This window comes from Mirounga leonina, unplaced genomic scaffold, assembly GCF_011800145.1.
Source record: "Mirounga leonina isolate KUSES-001 unplaced genomic scaffold, KU_Mleo_1.0 Mir_200, whole genome shotgun sequence".
Taxonomy (NCBI): domain Eukaryota; kingdom Metazoa; phylum Chordata; class Mammalia; order Carnivora; family Phocidae; genus Mirounga; species Mirounga leonina.
This window is the reverse complement of record NW_023270503.1, coordinates 10,703,655-10,720,294: the sequence shown is the minus strand read 5'-3', so window position 1 is coordinate 10,720,294 and position 16,640 is coordinate 10,703,655. Positions and strand designations below refer to the sequence as shown.

The 16,640-nt window shown below is 39.1% G+C and overlaps 1 protein-coding gene across 12 annotated transcripts in view; it reads right to left on the bottom strand.

Moving 5' to 3' along the window:
- Positions 1 to 16,640, bottom strand: part of ACACA (acetyl-CoA carboxylase alpha) — a 280,433-nt gene that overhangs the window by 202,156 nt on the left and 61,637 nt on the right. The window lies entirely within an intron of this gene.

Sequence of the window (16,640 nt, the reverse complement as noted above, 5' to 3'; positions counted from 1 at the left end):
TGTTTATTGCTAGCTAGTATATACAAATATAATTGATTTTTGTATATGGATCATATAGCCTGTGACCTTGCTAAACTCATTTTCAAATTTTGTAACAACTTTATTGAGATATAATTCACAGAGCATATATTTCAGCCATTTAAAGTATATAATTCAATGGTTTTTAATATATTCACAATTATGAACCATCATCACAATTTTAGAACATTTTCATTACCCTAAAAAGAAACCTCATAGCCAGTAGCAGTCACTCCCTATTTCCCCCAACCCCTCCCTGTTCTAGGCTACGACTAATCTACTTTCTGTCCGTATAGATTCTGGTTATTTCACATAAATAGAATCATATAATACATGGTCTTTAGTGACTGGCTTCTTTCACTTAGCATAATGCTTTCAGTGTTGTAGCAAGTATTCGTACTTAATTTCTTTTTACGGACAATTTTCCATTGTATGGCTACACCATATTTTGTTTATCCATTCATCAGTTGATGGATATTGGATTTCTTCCACTTTGTGGCTATTATGAATAATGTTGCTGTGGATATTCAGGCACAAATCCTTATGTGGACATATGCTTTCATTTCTCATAGGTATGTAATTAAGAGTGGAATTGCAGGATCATATGGTAAATATCTAGCTAGTTTTATTAAGAAATTTCCAGGGGCACCTGGCTGGCTCAGTCAGCGGTAGAGCATGTGACTTGATCTCAGGACTGTAAATTCAAGCCCCATGCTGGGTGTAGAGATTATTAAAAAAAAAAAAAAAAAAACTTAAAAAAACTTTTTTCCAAATAATTTTCCATAGCAGTTGTATCATTTTACATTCCCACCAACTATGTACAGGTGATCCCATTTCTCCATATTCTTGCAAACATTTGGTGTCATCAACTAGTTTCTATTTTAGGAAACCTGATAGGTGTGTTTGTTTATCTTGTTTTAATTTGCACTTTCCTAATAGCTAACGATGTCAAACATCTTTTCATGTTCTTATTTGCTATCTGTAAAACCTCTTTGATGACATTTGCCCTTTGTAATTTCTCTTTCCTTATTGAGAATTTTATTTATTGATTCGCTGTTGTCATACTTTAAAAAAATTCTTTAAACATGTTTTCCTTTGGTTCTTTGAATGCATTTACGATAGCTGCTTTGAAGATTTTGTCTGCTAAATCCAGCATCTAGGGACACCTCTAGACAGTTTCTATTGACTTCTTTTCGTCCTAAATACGGGTCACATTTTCGTATTTCTTTTCATGTCTCACGATTTTGCTGAAGACTCAACATATTAAATAATGTATTGTAACAAGCCTAGATTCTGCTTTCTTTTACCTATGAAGGTTGTTTTGTTACTATTATCTCCTCTCTACATCCCTTCCTTCCTTGGCTTAATAACTTGCCTGGGCTAAATCTGTGAAATCTGTCTACCCCTAAGTGTGCCATCACGGATGTCTCAGCTTATTTTCTTTATATTGCTTGTTTTTACGTTGAAACCTGCCTTCTAAGGTTTAGCTTAGCTGTCTCCCAGTGATTAGGCAGGGGTTATGTTTAAACACCTGAAGCCATTAAGGCTTCTGTACTCTGTTCATGTATCTGTGTGTGGGGCAGGGTAGCACATTCAAAGTCCAGGACATTTTCAAGTCTGCTCTGGCTTTTACTTCCTACTGGGCCTTATTATGTCTACTCTGTGCATGCACACAACCTCAGCCAGCAATATGCTTGCTCCAACACACCTCAGTCTAGTAGAGCCACTGGCCCACTGGACACAGCCAATACCAAGATAATCATTTCCACTGACAACAGCAGTGGTCATGGGCATCATCCACCACCCAAAGTGAGTAAGCTCCCCTCAACCTCAGCATCAAAACTGGTAGTCCCCCACTGGCAAAATCTCTACACCAACCAACCAGAGGGAAGGGAATAGGAACAGGCCTAGGCCACCTCCTGCTCTTACTGAATTTCAGCAGTGTTTTCAAACCACCTTTTCTCAGATTGTTGTATGTCTTTTGGTTGATCTCAAGGGTGCTGAAGTGGTTTTGTCAAGCCTTATAGTTGCTTTTTGGGTTAAGGATTTATTGATCCTTACTCAGCTATAACTGGAAGTCCTGCCTGTTTTCTTTACTTTTTGAGATATAACTTCATACAGTAAAGAGCAAAAATCTTAAGTATACACTCAGTTAATTTTACATATATATACCTACATAACCAACCACTCCATTAAGATACAGAATATTTCCAGAGTCTCAGAGGGCTCCCTTGCACTCCTTTCCAGTCAACATCCTCCCCAGTGTAAACACTATTCTGAACTCATCACTACAAATCAGTTTTGCCTGTTCTTGAACTTCATATATATAGTGTCAGTCTGAATGTACTTCATCAATACATTGTCTATAAAATTCATCCTTGTGACATAGCAGTAGCTTGTTCATTTTCATTGCTGTGTAGTATTCCATTGTGTGACTATTCCATAATTTATCTATTCTACTATTGATGGACATTTGAGTTGTTTATGAATCTTGACCATATTCATCCTTGTACTTGGTTTTTGGTGGACAAATGCATTCATTTCTTTTGGGTGAATACCTAGGAGTGGACTTGCTTGTTGATAGAATATGTGTATGTTTAACTTTAAAAGATACTACCAAATAGTTTTCTATTTTTTTAAAAGATTTTATTTATTTATTTATTTGAGAGTGAGAGAGAGAACACGAGGGCAGGGTGGGGGGCAGAGGGAGAAACAGACTCCCCTGCTGAGCATGGAGGCCCGATGTGGGACTCGATCCCAGGACTCCAGGATCATTACCCAAGCCGAAGGCAGATGCTTAACCCAGGAACCCCCAAAAAGTTTTCTAAAGTGGTTGTGCCAAGTTACATTCCCACCAGCAATGTAGGCCCACATCCTTGCTAACACTTAATACTGTTAGTCTTTTAATATTAACCTTTTTGATTGGGGTGGTACTTAATTCATTGGAATTTTAATTCACAAACCCCTGATGACCAATGATACTGAACACCGTTAATAAACTTACTTGCCATTTGGATATCTTTTGTAAAGTTCAAGTCTTTTCCCCATATTTCTATTGGGTTGAAATGTCTTTATAAAACACTGAAATATCAAGGAAACCATCAACAAGATGAAAAGGCAACCTACTGAATGGAAGAAGATATTTGCAAATGATATATCTGACAAGGGGTTATAGCTAAAATATATAAAGAACTCGTACAACTCAACACCAAAAAACCCCAAACGAGCCAATTAAAAAATGGAAAGAGGATGTGAGTAGACATTTTTCCAAAGAAGACATCCAGATGCCCAAGAGACACATGAAAAGAAGCTCAACATCACTAGTCATCAGGGAAATGCAAATCTCAAAACAATGAGATTATCACCTCACACCTGTTAGGATGGCTTTTTTTTTTTTTTAAAGATTTTATTTATTTATTTAACAGAAAGAGAGAGAGAGCACAAGCAGAGGGAGCTGCAGGCAAAGGGAGAAGCAGGCTCTCCACTGAGCAGAAAGTCTGATGCGGGACTGGATCCCAGGACCCTGGGATCATGACCTGAGCTGAAGGCAGACTCTTAACTGACTGAGCCACCCAGGCACGCCTAGAATGGTTTTCATTAAAAAACAAGAAATAGCAAGCATTGAGAAGGATACAGAGAAAAGGGAGCCCTTGTGCACTGTTGGGAGGAATGGGAAATGGAAAACAGTATGAAGGTTCCTCAAAAAATTAAAAATAGATTTTAAAAATTTTTTAAAAATTAAAAATAGAACTACCATACCACTCAGCAATTCCACCTCTGGGTATTTCCCCAAAGAAAACAAAAACACAATTTGAAAAGATATATGTACTCTTATGTTCACTGCAGGGTTATTTACAATAAGATAAGGAAACAACTAAGTATCCATCGAGAGATGAATGGATAAAGAAGATGTGGTATACACAGACAATAGAATATTACTCAGCCATAAAAAAGAATGACATCTTGCCAATTGCAATGACATGGATGGACCTAGAAGGTATTATGGTAAGTGAAATAAGTCAAACAGAGAGAGAAAGACAAATACCTTATGATTTCACTTATATGTGGAATCTAAGAAACAGAACAAACAAAACAGAAACAAACTCATAAATGCAGAAAACAAACTGGTGGTGGCCAAGGAGGAGGAGAAAGGGGGGAAGGGCAAAATAAGTGCAAGGAGATTAAGAGGTACAAAATTACAGTTACAAATAAATAAATCACAGGGATGCATAGGGTATATAGTCAATAATCTGTAATTACTTTGTATGATGATAGATGGTAACTAGACTTATGGTGGTGATCATTTCATAATGTATATAAACATTGAATCACGATGTTGCACATCTGAAACTAATGTAATATTGTATATCAACTACGGTTCCATTAAAAAGAAGACATTAAAATATCTTTTTCTTAATGATTTACAAGATTCTAGAAACAAGATATTTTATTCTGGTTTTACCAACCGACAAAACAAGTAGGGGGGGAAAATGTCAGAGATACTGAGGAACAACAATTGAAAAACTCAATATATAGAACTCTATAACCAAAAACTGCAAAATGCACATCCTTTACAAGTGCTATAAAGCTTTATCAAAACTGACCATATCCTAGGGGCACCTGGCTGGCTCAGTTGGTAGAGCATGTGACTCTTGATCTCAGGGTTGTGAATTCAAGCCCCATGTTGGACATTGAGCTTACTTAAAAATAAATATAAATAAATACAACAGAAACTGATTAAGAAAAAATATGACTATATGCTAGTCCATAAAGTATGAACAAACTTCAAAGATTTGAAATCATAGTATATCCTCTGAATACAATGGATTAAACTAAAAAATCAATGACAAAGATATTAAAATATGTCCAAGTGATCTTAATATATACCCAAGTGTCTTGAAATTAATGACTCCATTTCTAAATAATTTATGGGTCAAAAAAAATCACACTGAAGGTGAGCGAAATGGGTGGAGGTGGTCAAAAGGTACAAACTTCCAGTTATAAGATAAATAAGTCCTAGGGATGTGATGTACAGAATGGTGACCATGGTTAACAAATAGTGTATTATTGTATATTTGAAAGTTGCTAAGAAAGTAGATGTTAAGTTTTCATCACAAGAAGAAAGAAAAAAATTGTAACTATGTATGGTGATGGATGTTAACTAAACTTATTTTGGTAATTATTTCATTATATAAGTATGTACGTTTTATATATATATATATAAATATAAAATTATTATGCTGTATACCTAAAATTAATATACTGTTATGTCAATTGTATCTCAAAAAATTAAAAAATAAGTCACAATGAAAATAAGAAAATATCTCAAACTGAATGATAATAAAGATTTATCACATCAAAAGTTGAGGGGATATAATAGGATGACCTGATGGATAAAGAGATACAGAAATGGATAAATGATAAAGCAAGTATAGAAAAATGTTAATGGTAGAATCTAGGTGATGAGTAAAATCTAGGCGTTCTCTATAAAATGCTCTCAACTGTGCTGTATGCTTAAAGTTGTTCATAATAAAATGTTGAAAAAAGACATGAGATACAACTAAAGATGGGCTTGGGGGAAATTTGTAGACATTAGTACACAGCTTAGAAAAGAAGGGCTGATAATCATCTATCTCAAAAGGCTAGAAAAAAACAAATTAAACCTAAAGAAAGTATAAAGAAGAGAATGAAGAGGATAGCAGATATCTGTGAAAGAGAAAACAAATGTACAATAAAAAAAAATCAACAAAGACAGAAAGTTGGTTCTTTAAAAAGGCCAATTAAATTAATAAACTTCTAGGGGCACCTGGGTGGCTCAGTCAGTGAAGCGTCTGCCTTCAGCTCAGGTCGTGATCTCAGGGTCCTAGGATCGAGCCCCATGTCAGGCTCTCTGCTCAGCAGAGAGTCTGCTTCTCCCTCTCCTTCTGCCCCCCCCATGCTCTCTCTCAATAAAATCTTAAAAAAAAATTAATAAACTTCTATTAAGACTGATCAAGAATAAGAGAAAATGCGGGGCACCTGGGTGGCTCAGTCAGTTAAGAGCCTGCCTTCAGCTCAAGTCAAGATCCCAGGGTACTGGGATGGAGCCCCACATCAGGCTCCCTGCTCAGCAGGGAGACTGCTTCTCCCTCTCCCTCTGCCGGCCCTCCCCTCCCCTGTCCCGTTTGTGCTCTCTCACTCTCAAATAAATAAAATCTTTAAAAAAAAGAAAAAGAATAAGAGAAAATGCTAGCTCAATATCAGGAATGATGAAGAGGGAACTCACTACAAATCCTAAAACATGAAAAAGAAATGAGTATGTTATTATGAAGTTTATGCCAATAAATTTTAAAATTTAGATTCAATTGGTAAATCCTTAGAAAAATAATTTTCTATTCCACCCAGGAAGAAACAGAAAACCCGAATAATCCTAAATCTACTAAAAAGATGGCATATATATGCATAATTTAAAATACTATTACATTTTGTGACTGCCCCTGGCCAATCTTGTTATCTCTCCCATGTATTCAACAAATATCTATTTATATGCTATAGAAAGTGCTGGGTAGGGGTGCCTGGGTGGCTCAGATTAAGTGTCTGCCTTCAGTTGAGGTCATGATCCCAGGGTCCTGGGATCGAGCCCCACCCACATCAGGCTCCCCGCTCGGCGGGAAGCCTGCTTTTCCCTCTCCCACTCCTCCTGTTTGTGATCCCTCTCTCGCTATGTCTCTCTCTGTCAAATAAATAAAATCTTTAAAAAAAAAAAAAAAGTGCTGGGTATACAATTGCAAACAAAACGTATATGATCTCTGCCCCTCATATTAGTTACAGTGTAACAGAAACAAGCAATCAAATAAATATGCCAATGAAAATATTACAAATTGTGATAAGTCCTTTGAAAGAAGAACAAAAAGATTATGAATAATAAAAGCAGGGCTCGGCGCCTGGGTGGCTCAGTCCTTATGCGTCTGCCTTCGGCTTGGGTCATGATCCCAGGGTCCTGGGATCGAGTCCCGCATCGGGCTCCTTGCTCAGCGGGGAGCCTGCTTCTCCCTCTCCCTCTGCCTGCCTGCCACTCCCCCTGCTTGTGCTCTCTCTCAGTCTCTCTGTGTCAAATAAAATCTCTTAAAAAAAGGGGGGGGGGCCTCAAGTAATCACTGAGAGAGTAAAAGTGAATCCAGGTGGAAGGACAAGCATGTGTGGCCCCCAGATAGGAAAGACTGGCACACAAGCATGTGTGGCCCCCAGATAGGAAGAACTGAAAACCCAATATGGGTGAAGCACTGTCAACACACTGAAGCTGACAAGTCAGATCATTCAGGGGCCCAGGAGCCAAGCTGTGAATTTATTTAGTATCTCATGCTAAGTGCCAACAACGGGAAATCAGGAGGCAGAGCATCCAGTTAAGCGACCATTCTAGTAGTCCAAACAAAGTTGAGGGGCTAAGGCTTAAACTAAGGTGATGGCAAATGAATGTACTGAAGTAAACACTGGGGACAGAATCAACAGAACTGAAGTACGATTCCCCAGGTTTCTGACTTAAGTCAAGTGACCAGAGGCGATATTTATCAGTAAGATGTGGAAAATTATACAAGGATCAAATTTATTGAGGATGGGGGAAATCAAGAGCTCAGGTCTAGGGGTGCCTGGCTGGCTCAGTCAGTAGAGCATACCACTCTTGATCTCAGGGTCGTGAGTTCAAGCCCCACATTACACATAGAGCTTACTTTAAAAAAAAAAAACAAAAACAGTTCATGTCTATTCACATTCAAGTGAAGACACTACATATAGTCGAACGTAACAAATCAGCTCAGAAGATAGGTATGAGATGGATATCATAAATAATGGGAGTCACTGGCATATACACAGTAGCAAAGCGGTGAGATTATACAGGAAGAAAATGTATACCAAGTAAAAGGAAAAGAAGGTCCAGGACCAAGCAGGACTAATTGTTGGAAGTAACATCAAAAAGGAAGAGCCTGCAAAGCAGATTAGACAGAGTACCAGGGACATAGGAGGAGAGACAAAAAAGCAAGGTTTTCAGCAGAAAAGAGAAGAGTGTGTTTCAAGGAAAAAGTAGTCATCTATTGAGAGACCTGGAAGGATGAGAACTGAGACGCACCCACTGAATTTAGCAATACCATAGTCACTGGTGATTTTTAACGTGAGCAGTTTCAGGAGCAGAGTATACACTAGTGCAGCTTGAAGAAGGAATGGGAGACAAGGAAGTAGGAGCTCTTCTGAAAATCTTGGCCATGACATGGGGTAGATAATCAGGGCAGTGGTCCAAACAGAGTGTGGCTATTAAAGAAGGATTTTATAAAGATGGGAGTCATCAGAGCATGCCTGAATGCCAACAGGAATGATTTAGTAGAAAATGGGATATTTAAAATGTAAAGAAGGTGGGACACCTGGGTGGCTCAGTCGTTAAGCGCCTGCCTTCGGCTCAGGTCATGATCCCAGGGTCCTGGGATCGAGCCCCGCGTCGGGCTCCCTGCTCCGCGGGAAGCCTGCTTCTCCCTCCCCCACTCCCCCTGCTTGTGCTCCTGCTCTTGCTATTTCTCTCTCTGTCAAATAAATAAATGAAATATTTTATTTATTTATTTTTTAAAGATTTTATTTATTTGACAGAGAGCAGGGAGCCCGACGTGGAAAAACTAAATGCATAGTTTTTTAAAGCTCCACAGATGACTCTGTTGCACAGCCAAATCTAAATACTGTTTTCCATTTTATATATGTCTTTAGTGTGACAGGCAAGATGCTTAATGATCTCACCTCTTTCTTACCCGCCCCTTCTTCCACGACACTCAACACCCTGTCTCCCTTATGTTATGGTAATACTCAATGATTTATAATCGCCTGAACATGCTAGATGTCTCCGTCTGGTACTTCGCACATGTTGTCAACCCTACCATCACTAATGTTCCCGCTATATATATATACTTAACTCTGTTGCTTGCCCGTTTTCTGTTCATTCTTTCAAAACCCAGTTCAAACAAATCTGAGACATTATTAACCCTTACAGATCTCAACAAGCCCACCATAACAATGATGAAAACTCTCGTATTGGAAATATTGTTAAGAACCTGGCACAATGGGGGCGCCTGGGTGGCTCAGTCATTAAGTGTCTGCTTTCGGCTCAGGTCATGATCCCAGGGTCCTGGGATCGAGCCCCACATTGGGCTCCCTCCTCAGCGGGAAGCCTGCTTCTCCCTCTCCCTCCGCCCCTACCCCTGCTCATGCTCTCTCTCTCTCTCTCTCAAATAAATAAAATCTTAAAAAAAAAAAAAAGAACCTGGCACAGTGTTTGGTTAGACACTAATATATCCTATTGGTAAAAGGGACCCACTGAAGTAATGCCATGAGATGATCAGTTTACCTTTTAGAAAGATTCCAATGACCATCTGGAGCTTATTATACTTACAGGTGAAAGAGATTGGAGAAGAGCTAAAATACTATTGCCATAATCCAAACAAGTAATAAAAGCAAATACAATGGCAGTAGCAATGGAAAGAAGGGAATGGATTCAAGAATTATTGGGGTGGGGCACCTGGGTGGCTCAGTTGGTTAAGCATCTACCTTCGGTTCAGGTCATGAACCCAGGGTCCTGGGATCAAGCCCCACAATGAGCTCCCTGCTCAGCGGGGAGTCTGCTTCTCCCTCTCCCTCTGCCCCTCCACCCCACTTGTTCTTTTTCTCTAATAAATAAAATCTTAAAAAAATTATTGGGGTATAGCATCAATAAGCATACCTAATTAGGTATGAGGGGTGGAGGAGAGAGGAATCTTGCATAACACCCATATTTCTGGCTCGGGAGACCAGAGAAATGGCAGTGCTGTTAATTAAGGTAGATCAAAAGAGAGGATGTAGCCTAACAGAAGAGGGCTACAGCCAGGAAGTTTTGCAGAAAATCAACAATTAAGTGTCATGGGAAAAAAGCCAAGTCTATTCAAGAACCTGAGAGGGAAGGGTCAGAAAGGTGAATTGGGAGAGAATGTTAATAAAACATAAGGAGTAGTTTCAAGAATGAGTGAAAAGTCAACACTGTCAAATTCTGCCCACGAGGAGATCACCGGTGAGTTTTCTAAGCGTAGTTTCAGAGAAGTGGTAGAAGCAGAAGCCGACAGCAATAGAGTAAGAAGCTGATGGAACTACCAGGTGACAGTAACAGACTGTCAGAGCACTGGTGTATTACTGTTCTCTGCCAAAAATCACACAAAAATGACGATAATAAAAGAGGCATAAAGACATAAGAACAAAGAAAATTAAAGAGGAGTCCCTAACAAATACAGACGTCAAAAAATTGCAGAAAACAGAAAGTGGATGGTCAAGAAGTAACCGCCTCGAGACCAAAGAGCCTACGGTAGGGAAAGCCACTTAGAAACAAGCATGATTCCAGGTTAACACTCTGGAAAAACTCAGGAATTAGAATTGTCCAGTAGATCTCTCTTAGTGAGGGTGGAGACAGAGCTGAAAACCAAACAAAGTCTGTAGTTTGCTTTAAAGTATTGCACCAATGTTAACTACTTAATTTTAATAAATACAGGGTTGCTAGATAAAATACGGAATGCCCATTTAAATTTTGCATTTCAGGCAAACACAAATAATTTTTTACAAAAGTATGTCTAATGCAGTATTTGTAGTATTTAATATTTTTATACAATTATTCATTGTTTATCTGAAATTCAAAATTAACTAAGCATCGTATATTTTTACTTGCTACATCTGACAACTCTAGATAAATGTACTATGATTATGGAAAATATTAATAGTAGCAGGAGGTGAGTGAAGGATACACAGGAACTCTGCTGTCTTTGTAACTCTTCTGTAAATCTAAAATTATTTCAAAATGAAAAGCTAAAACAAATGAAGCTTACAAAAGACTTTTAATGACATGAGAAAATGCAAATAACAGAGCTGTGTATTCATTATGATATCATCCATGTATGTGGTTTTGGGTTTTTTTTAAGATTTTATTTATTTATTTGACAGAGAGAGACACAGCAAGAGAGGGAACACAAGCAGGGGGAGTGGGAGAGGGAGAAGCAGGCTTCCCGCGGAGCAAGAAGCCCGACACAGGGCTTGATCCCAGGACGCTGGGATCATGACCTGAGCCGAAGGCAGACACTTAACTGACTGAGCCAACCAGGCGCCCCATGTATGTGTTTTTTAATGAAATTTATCTTTATGGGGTAAAAATTACCAAAAAGAAACATTAAATATTAATAGCAATTATCACCGGACAATCATATTCTGGATTGTTTCTATTCCTTCATGCTTTTTGAATTTCTAACTTTTCTATAATAAGTATATACCTCATAATTTAATGCAAACTTCACTCACAGGTATGCATTACACTAGAAGAATAAAAATAGGGGCACCTGGGTGGCTCAGTCATTAAGTGTCTGCCTTCAGCTCAGGTCATGATCCCAGCGTCCTGGGATCAAGCCCTGCGTCGGGCTCCCTGCTCCGCGGGAAGCCTGCTTCTCCCTCTCCTACTCCCCCTGCTTGTGTTCCTGCTCTCGCTCTCTCTCTCTGTCATATAAATTAAAAAAATAATAGAAGAATAAAAATAATAAACATCGTCAAGTGGCCGTCCTGAGCCCTACTTACCATATTCATAATTTCATTTCTACAATTAGCTAAGTTTATAGAACAAACTCTGGAGATTATAATACATACACAGACAGCTCCTGTTTTCTGAATGGAAAGAGTGGGTGGGAAATAGAGCAAACTATTGCCTTCAGAAAAAGAGTACCAAGTTGCTAATCTCATAATGACCTTCTCTGTCTACTCACTTCTGAGGCACCATGGCAACTGGGAACCTCAGAATATCAAGGAAGGAGCATTGAGAGTAAAGGGTTTGGAAAGCTGCTGGGGGAAGGGAGAAAGCTCAGGGAAGCTGAATGAGAAATGTGAAGAAAGCCAAAACATAAAAACACTCTCACAGGCCCATCTATAAGCAAAATCATATATAAACTCAACTAGAGCCAGTTTTTCCTTATTTCACATGTTAAAGCTTGGAGACAGATGAGCCACAGATAGGAAGGAAAAATGAAATTTCTTGTCCTCTCAATAATGGTTATTCTCAACATCTCAATTATAACATTGACAGTATATGTGTCCTGTCATTAAAGCCTTTCAGATCTAAATTTCCAAGTTTTAAGCTAATATGCAAAAGACTTAAAAAGGTTTATCCAGTCAAAAAATTTTACCTCACAAGAGCACTCCTTCATAATAAATAATATCATATTACATAGTACGGCACATTTTACTTTCCCAAAAGCTTTGCAGATATTATTTAACTTCACCTCCATTATTAGATTTAAACAAAATCACTTCAAACTCATGAGTTTAAAGTGAGAGACTAAAAAGGAAAGAGAATTTCTGTCCAGGTCAAATAAAAACAAACACAGCTGAAACTAAAAAGCTCTGTCCTTCATAGCTTTTGATCAAATCACACTGTATTTTATAATGTCCACTTTCATTTTGATTATAAAATTCATTAAAATATCATTAGTGCAACACTAAATTGTTTTCCTACAAGTGCTATAACTATAAAAAATGTAGAATGGTAAATTATCCTTTTATTTTTTTTAAAGATTTTATTTATTTATTTGAGAGAGAGAATGAGATAGAGAGAACATGAGCAGGGGAGGGTCAGAGGGAGAAGCAGACTCCCTGCTGAGCAGGGAGCCCGATGCGGGACTTGATCCCGGGACTCCAGGATCATGACCTGAGCCGAAGGCAGTCACCCAACCAACTGAGCCACCCAGGCACCCGGTAAATTATCCTTTATTTTTCCTTCCATTTCTCTCAATACCACCAAACTTAGCAGTAGCCATATACTTTCATGATTTGCTAAATTCCTTTTAAACAAATGGCTAGGCACTGTCACCAAAAAAGGAGGGGGGTGGTAATACAATATTGGGAAATTTAAGAGACAGAATACACAATGTGTGGTCTTAGATTGGACATGAGTTTGGATGAACCAGCATTTTGGAGTCAACTGCAGAAACTGGAATATGGTGGGTATAGCAAATGAGACGAAAATTTACTGAAACAAAAAATTGGGAATTCTTGACAACAACAACAAAAAAAGCACAGATTATAAAACAGTGTATACAGGATGATCTCATTCCAGTAGAAAGAAATGCATACATATATATGCATAGAAAAGGATTCAGATGGGGCACCTGGGTGGCTCAGTTGTTAAGCATCTGCCTCCGGCTCAGGTCATGATCCCAGAGTCCTGAGATTGAGCCCCGCATCGGGCTCCCTGCTCGGCAGGAAGCCTGCTTCTCCCTCTCCCATTCCCCCTGCTTGTGTTCCTGCTCTCGCTGTCTCTGTCTCTGTCAAATAAATAAAATTTTTTTTTAAAGATTTTTATTTATTTATGTGAGAGAGAGAGAATGAGAGAGAGCAAGTACATGAGAGAGGGGAGGGTCAGAGGGAGAAGCAGACTCCCTGCCGAGCAGGGAGCCCGATGCGGGACTCGATCCAGGGACTCCAGGATCATGACCTGAGCCGAAGGCAGTCGCCCAACCAACTGAGCCACCCAGGCGCCCCTCTATCTTTTTAATAAGGTTAACATTTAATCAGAGGAATACTGCTCAAAGAGAACATAAGCATACCTATTACACCCAGGGTTCGTTTAGCATTGTGGCTGACAGTATGGGCTCTGACTGGATCCAACAGACAGTTAGCTGTGTGACCCTGGGCACATTATTTAATCTGTGTTTCAGTTCCCCATCCATAAATTGTGGGCAATGACAGTACATTACTTACCTCATGAGGTTGTTGTAAAAATTAAGTATGGAACTCCACATAAAGCACAGCAGACTGTCTAGCATATAGTAAAGCACCTGATGAACTTACCTATTATTACTATTATTGTAATTAGTCACTGAGAAAACAAGATTGCTAATTCTCACAGATAATGTGAAAAGTAAGATAGGATGTAACAGCAATAGATCAGCTTTATCTCTCACTATCCTTGTCCCCTAAATTTCTAAATTTCCTTCTTGACCCAATGGGAGCAAAAGCTGAAAGCCACTCACAGATCCTCTCAGAATCTCACCTCGTTGCTATTTCCTCTGGATGAAGGTCCGTACAGCTCTATATGTCTTTAAATGCCAGTGTAATTAAATGTATAGTATTCTATTAGTTTCAAGTGTACAATATAGTGACTCAATAACTCTATTCATTATTCAGTGCTCATCACAGTAAGTGTACTCTTAATTCCCTTCAGCTATTTCACCCATCCCCCACCTACCTCCCTCTTTGTGTTTTTTAAAAGTCTATGACCAGGGGGTGCCTGGGTGGCTCAGACAGTTAAGCATCCAACTCTTGATCTCAGCTCAGGTCTTGATCTCAGGGTCATGAGTTCAAGCCCTGCAATGGGCTCCACGCTAGGCATGAAGACTACTTTAAAAAAAAGAAAAAAGGAGGGCGCCTGGGTGGCTCAGTTGGTTAAGCGACTGCCTTCAGCTCAGGTCATGATCCTGGAGTCCCGGGATCGAGTCCCGCATTGGGCTCCCTGCTCAGCAGGGAGTCTGCTTCTCCCTCTGACCCTCCTCCCTCTCAGGCTATCTGTCTCTCATTCTCTCTCTCGCAAATAAATAAAAAAAAAAAAGAAAAGAAAAGAAAAGAAAAAAGGAGGGCGCCTGGGTGGCTCAGTTGGTTAAGCGACTGCCTTCGGCTCAGGTCATGATCCTGGAGTCCCTGGATCGAGTCCCGCATCGGGCTCCCTGCTCGGCAGGGAGTCTACTTCTCCCTCTGACCCTCCCCCCTCTCGTGTGCTCGCTCTCTCTCATTCTCTCTCAAATAAATAAATAAAATCTTAAAAAAAAAGAAAAAAGAAAAAAAGAAAAGGAAAAAAGAAAAAAAAGAAAAAAAGGAAAAAAAAGGTCTATGACCAGGAGTGTGGTATCTAGGAGATGATCCCCAACTCAGTATATTATCTGCTTGTATTCCATGACCGGTATCACTGGATAAACTTTATAGATTATTTCTAATTACAAAATAGCTTCAAAACTCTCTACTTGGATTCTTCTTAAGAGTCAAAAATAATTCATAGGCAGGGCGCCTGGGTGGCTCAGTCGTTAAGCATCTGCCTTCAGCTCAGGTCATGATCCCAGGGTCCTGGGATCGAGCCCTGCATTGGGCTCCCTGCTCAGCCGGGAGCCTGCTTCTCCCTCTCCTACTCCCCCTGCTTGTGTTCCCTCTCTAGCTCTCTCTGTGTGTCAAATAAATAAAATCTTTAAAAATGATAATAATAATAATAATAATTCATAGGCAATCACATATCTGGATTCTAAATTTTCTAAGATATTGATAAAGTACTTTTCTTTCTAGACCAGAAAGGAGACAGTAATGTAGCTCACTTTCAAGAGGCCTTGCCTTAGCAAACTTAATCTCTCTCTCCTACCAAAGCAGTAACCACTGTCTTAAACCCAGCTATAGAACATCATATGATGGATTTATGTATACAAAAATAACAGCAATTATAGATTGTTCTCAAATGAAATCACCAACATGCTTGCTAAGCATAAAATGTTGGCCATTTGATACTTTGGGGATTTACTTTAAGAAGTTTAAAGGAAAACTGAGATGGAGTTTCAAATACTGTAACATGAATTATAGGATAAAAAAGGTTTAAAGAAACCATACTACTCTAAGAGAGACCCAACTGTGGGGCTCACCTGTTTCCAACTGGACTTCAACCAGGAATTCAGCATACTAGTTGACAAAACTGATTATAATCTTTGGTTGACAGCATGATTGTGGGGTGATCTGGATTTACACTGCATTGTAAATATTCAGAACAATCTGACTTCAAGTGGCATCCCACAAGGAACAGATAGATATCATTATCCATGAAACTAGATAGCTCTATTATATGCTACCAAATCACACCTAAGTTCTTAAAATTAAGATGCCTACATTCAGTCTTCAATGGTCTTTCTTCTCAAATATTCAATTAAATATTAATAATGAGGTTCAGAAATATATCAACCTAGCTGATATATCAATCCCTAGCTGATCTTACCTAAAAATAAAAAGCCACGGGGCGCCTGGGTGGCTCAGTCGTTAAGCGTCTGCCTTCGGCTCAGGTCATGGTCCCAGGGTCCTGGGATCGAGCCCCGCATCGGGCTCCCTGCTCCACGGGAAGCCTGCTTCTCCCTCTCCTACCCCCCCTGCTTGTGTTCCCTTTCTCGCTGTGTCTCTCTCTGTCAAATAAATAAATAAAATCTTAAAAAAATAAAAAAATAAAAAAATAAAAATAAGCCAAAGCACAGGTGTCTACAATGAGGCTTATATAGTCCCACCAAGCTATAACTACTTTTTTTTTTTTTGCTATAACTACTTTCTTAGGGTATTATTTTCAAATGTTTGGGTTGTAAAGCTTTGTTTGGGTTGTAAAGCTTAGATTGATTGATTTTATTATCTCTATACCCAACATGGGGCTTGAACTCATGACCCCAAGCTCAAAGTTGCATGCTCTACTGACTAAGCCAGGCAGGTACCCTAGGTCATAAAGCTTAGAAAGTGATTTTTCCTTCAGTGATGCTCAAAATATGTGATACAAGTCATCTCCATCTCTGTAACAGTCTATTTTCTATTCCTGCCTATCCAACATG